Genomic DNA, 5,606 nt, shown 5'->3' on the forward strand with positions numbered 1-5,606 from the left:
TCTATTGTAGTCATGAAGTTTACTTGTTCCATTTTTTTACCGGTAATGATTAAATAGTTATATCAGTTAGTTGCTTTCACATTTAGTATGTTTAGAAGTTTAGATAGTATATTTGTACATGTTTAGGAAATCAAAGTCAACCTGCAAAAGCCAAAGACAGAGAAAGAAATTAGGGATTGGCTTCTGTGCTTCTTTTGGTTTTTTATTTGTTCTTATATGAGTATTTCACAAAACTTGTGTGATCTGACCTGAATAAGTCTGATTCGTCCTGTGAATGGTGTAGTTTTTTTGGTGGCTTTTCTAGTGCTAGTATATGATCCAACATATTTAGTGAGCAATATATGGCGGCATGAACAATTAGTGAGAGAGCATTGTGTTGAATATGTATAAGGTACTCTCAACAAGATACAAGTGCACTTATTACCTTTCATATTATTAGGAGGGTAGACATATGGCTCTGATTTGGTTACGAACATGGTTTTGTAGGGGTGAGATGGCTAGACCTGGACGCATGGCAGCTCTCGAGGAATGAGGTTTTCCTTTTGATATAATTTGGTGAATTGACACCTTTCACTCCTCCAAAATTACAGGTAAAGGAATGTTTTGTGGTTGTATTTCATTAGTTACTCCATTAAATACTATTATTAGATGGTTGTGCACTCAGGATTTGTAGATAAATGGGATTAATTTAGTGAAAACAATTCTTCATCCTGCAACTATGCATTTTGTATGTGTTCTGCAATTGTTTTTTTTTTTTGGTTAGTTTTCTTATGAAACATGTTATGTATATAGATGTCTGCAGACATATATGCCTCTGAATGATTGCATTTTTTGCATTCCTGATTTGGATGATGGACGTGAAAAAGTGCTCACTAATTTGATGATTTTTTTTTGGGTTACATGTGGTCAATTGGAGAAGGAAACAAATCTTATCGAGGGAGTTTCATGGTTAGATTGTGGCTACCGTGAAATGCAGGTAAGGAACTGTTGATATTATGTATTACTGCTGATGTCAAAGTTTATAGTAGCTTTAGCATTTTTTGTTTTTTGTTTTTTTGGCAACTAACTTTATCATTTTTGAGCTATGTTGATCTTGTCTGATATTTATTCTGGTTGAAAGTTTACTTTTTACAGGTTTGGTATCCATCTCTGAGTGTTGACCCTTTAAAGTAGGGTGATTTCTTGTAGGTATGCATGTACTTAAGAAAACATGTTTATACTGCTTCTTTTTGAAAGATTGTATTTGACCTGAGATGGTGAATTCTTGTCTAACATGCACCTCTCAATTTCTCAGATGGGGTAAAGTATTATGTCAAATTTAGGTCAATAACCCTGTATGCTTTGTATTATTCCACTCAAATTCGATACTTGTTTCTTTGGCCTTCATTCAAAGGCTCTATAATCGAACTTTTACCATTCTATTTTTGCATCATATTATTTATATGATATAGTGGTTAGTAGTGATGATACTTTGGTTGGTATAAATGGTTAAAGAATTTCGGTTCATGTTCTTTATACTTCCAAAATTTTATTGATAGGTGGAGAATCAGGAAGGAGTCGGAAACTTTGATGATATCCTTGCAAATTCATATGCATTCATGGTGGCACGAGGTGATCTTTGAATGGAAATTCCAATAGAAGAGATCTTTTTGGCTCAGAAAGTGATGATCTATAAGTGCAACATCTAAGGAAAACATGTTGTCACGACAATATACAGATGTTGGAACTAGTAGTTGTTAAATATGTCGATGAATTATACACGTTCTACAAACTTGAAGAGGGTAATCCCTTATCCTTTTTCCCCCTCCCCAGATCTCCCCTTTTAGCCTTCTTCTATTATACCTTTTCTTACACTTGAATATTACTTATGCAGGATAACTACCGAGTTGGAGATTACTTGGACATTGATCAAGTCTGGGTTGAATGGGCAAGCATGCTGTCAAGTTTAGTGAGTGTTGTATGTCTGTGGTAGATCAGTAGTTAGGAATCATTTTGTGCATATAGCTAGAACTCACTTTGGTGGCTGTAATGATTCATGATGATATTCAAATAAATAGACCAATTTTTCTAAAATTGTGTCGTGCAAATGCTCTTTCTGAGACAGAAATAAAAACCAATTAAAGTTGACATCCAAACCAACATCAGACTACAAAATTTAAGCAATTGTTTGTTGTCTGAAATCACCATAAACCACAGATGAAGTAGACCAATTGTATTATTTATGCTAGTCAGACAACAGATAATTGTGGTTTTAAATTGAATCACACAATAGAAAGGCCCAAGAAAGTTCAAGCCTCTATATATTCAAACGACATAATTCTATCTTATTACTCAAAATTAAACAATAGAACATTCTAATTTATATGTTGTCCACAATTGATTCACACAACAGAAAAAATCCAAGATAGTTCAAATTTCCATATATCAGACAATAGATTTCTGTCGTCTTAATGAAATATAAACGATAGAGTTTTATGAAAAGATGTTGTGCAGAGTCTTTTATAACAACATATAACTGTCGTTTTGTTACATCTTTAACCTCAGAAAGTCATAATTCGGCATATCTCGACATAATCAGACAACAGATTATTGGCAGCCCTATGTTGTTTGAGTGAAATATAGATCACGGGTAATATCTATCGTCTGAAGGCCTGAGAGATATCAGGCTACTAGACAATAGAAATTTTCTGAATCAGACAATAGTCATCGGCTGTTGCGTGATGGGTTTATTGACATAGTGCCACTACATCATTGCAACATTAATCTCTCAACAACAATCCAATTCATTTACACAAAATCAACCACATCATTTACACAAAATCATCACACAGAACACCACACTGGTTATCACATTATATTGTTTCCTCAGCTCCAACAACCTCAAAACAATAGCGAAACCAATTCCAAAATAATATGTTCTCATCTCAAAACCATCATCAAAATCGTACACATTTCAATCAAAGCTCAAACCGATAAGAACCTCTTTTCTTTCAAACTCCATTTATTTTCCTCAACATCACATTGCACAACAAAAGTGAACAACACCCCCAATTCCACCAAAATATATATTTTTCACGTAAAGATACACACACACACACACGTAGTCATCCACTCAGGGATGTCACTAACACCAACTGTAGTTTTACAAATTATACCACTCGAAATTCATTTTATAACAAATCATTGTTTTAACTTGCCCATGAATTGTTGACGATCAAGTTCATATATTTAAAAAAAAAAGTTATTTTTTTTAAATACGATTTTACGTGCTAACAATTAAATCTACTAATTTAAAACATAATTAATTTAATAACAAAAAAACCGTGAGATTTACTCACCTCAAAATCCCTCTGCATCTTCTCTCACAGCCGAGATAAGGTACAAAATCAACTCCGTCAATCACCCAAGTAAAATAAGGTCTCAACTTAGCACACGAGTCAAAACAAAAGTGGTTACGGGTCAAACCGAGAATTTGAACCTAAAACCGAATATTTCGTCAATCGAGACAAAACTTCATCCGAGACCTCCCAAGGTCTTCGGAAAACTTCTAGGATCAATTACTCAAAATTATATGATGATCCAACGGTCGGATCCTCACAGATCACAAACCGAAAAAACCGAGAATACGTAAATCTAGCAAGCTTCGAATAATTACAATATGTCCTCATAATATATTGACAAGTACATGACAACCATGAAAACAGAACCCAAAAATCTGGTCAGACGCGTTGCGTGGGCAATGGCTGAGCGTAGGGTCCATGCTCCACCGACGACCCCCAAAATTAGGTCACAATACCTATGCCAAAATCTTCCCCACAACATGTACAACAACTTTCAAAACTACACTGAAGTCAGATTGTAAGCCAATTGGCCGGAATTTACCTCGAAAGGAAAGGGGCCTATTCTAGAATTTCAAATCCACACTTCGATTCGTTGCAAGCCCCTTGGAGAGAAGCATCTACGTCTTTTGGGCTCCAAAAGCCCTCAAGAATAGTTGCCTGAGGTGGCCGGAATCGTGAGTTCCGACGAGCCCCCGACGCAGCGCCGCCACAGATTTTCTCCGCCTTGTTGCACCTTCTACAGCTCGAATCGTGCGACGATGCTACCACATACTTGGAGAGGGAGGAGAGACGAAGCGATTGGGACCGGTGCCCGGCCAACGGTGACCGGATGGCAGAGAAATCGCCGGAAGAAGGTAAAGGACGATTTTCGGATCGGAGAGAGAGAGACCGGATGGCGGAGAAATCGCCGGACGAAGGTAAAGGATGATTTTGGAATCAGAGAGAGAGAGAGAGAGATTCCAAATTTGGAAATATGGGCTTTTTTGCAATTTTTCTAAAGTTTTGGCCTTTATACAAAAATAAAAACCTTTTCCGACAGTCATAACTTCTTCATACGAACTCCAATTTCCGCATTCCGCATATCCGCCAACTTGTATCGACACGCTCTACGATTTCCATGAAGGAAGTTTTCACAAAATCCTAATGTATAACAAGTCAACCCTTGAATCAAAACATTCTGAGCGATTGCAAATCTGGGCTTTTTTGCAATTTTTCTAAAGTTTTGGCATTTATACAAAAATAAAAACTTTTCCGACAGTCATAACTTCTTCATACGAACTCCGATTTCCGCGTTCCACATATCCACCAACTTGTATCGACGCGCTCTACGATTTCCAAGAAGGAAGTTTTCATAGAATCCTAATGTATAACAAGTCAACCCTTGAATCGAAACATTCCGAGCGAATAATTGTCCGAAATAATTCCACTCCACTAACAACTCGAGAAATCATACAACAGAACACTTTATTAAGTCTAGGAAATTCCAAGAAATTAATAATGAATTTTCGTGGTATTACACAATGTCCACAAACTTGAAACTAATTTCAATTATCATAATTTTTTTTCTTTTTATAATTCAAAATTGTGTACACAAGTTACTTTTATTTTTAGTAGAAAATTTTTAGGGTTATTATCACAAATGGTACCTGAATTTCAATTTTGATCACAACCAGTACCGGAACTTTTCGATTTCATTTTAAATGGTACCTAGAGCCACCTCCGGTCAATATTCAGACTAAAAACGGCATGTGAGGCGATCACAGTGATGATTTTTTATGATTTCAAGGGTTGCGATCATATATAGTGATGATTTTTTGGTAATAGACTTGCCTTGAACTTGATTTTTTTTTTTTTTTTTTAGATTTGACTTTTTTGGCCGGAATAGTGACCGAAGGTGGCCTTAGGTATCATTTAAAATGAAGTCGAAAAGTTCGGATACTGCTTGTGATCAAAATTGAAGTTCAGGTATCATCGATAAAATAGAGGATAAGTTCAGGTACCATTTGTGATAATAACCCAAATTTTTAATAACCACTTTCTCACCACTCTTTTTGATGCGTTGTTCAATCTCACACCTTCCTACACTTAAACTATGTGAATGATGCTAAATAAGTTGGAGAAAGACTTTAATCATTAAAACATTGAATTAAATATAAATGAACTTGAAAATATTTTGTCATATGTTTTTTATGTTTATTGAAATGGCTATGCAGAATAACGCTCATAATCGTTTATTTTTGAAATTTAATTAAATAATGGAATTTA

At 35.4% G+C, this 5,606-nt stretch overlaps 1 long non-coding RNA gene across 2 annotated transcripts; it reads left to right on the plus strand.

Moving 5' to 3' along the window:
• The first annotated feature begins 899 nt into the window (after positions 1–899).
• LOC121052405 lies at positions 900–2,073 on the plus strand. 2 transcript variants are annotated; one of them, XR_005808959.1, is made up of 4 exons: positions 900–976; positions 1,121–1,188; positions 1,539–1,781; positions 1,874–2,073. It is a non-coding gene; the product is annotated as an uncharacterized LOC121052405 (long non-coding RNA). The 2 variants fall into 2 exon arrangements; XR_005808958.1 differs by having other exon boundaries at positions 1,135–1,188.
• Positions 2,074–5,606: the final 3,533 nt, after the last annotated feature.

Source organism: Rosa chinensis, chromosome 3 (assembly GCF_002994745.2).
Source record: "Rosa chinensis cultivar Old Blush chromosome 3, RchiOBHm-V2, whole genome shotgun sequence".
Classification (NCBI taxonomy): Eukaryota; Viridiplantae; Streptophyta; class Magnoliopsida; order Rosales; family Rosaceae; genus Rosa; species Rosa chinensis.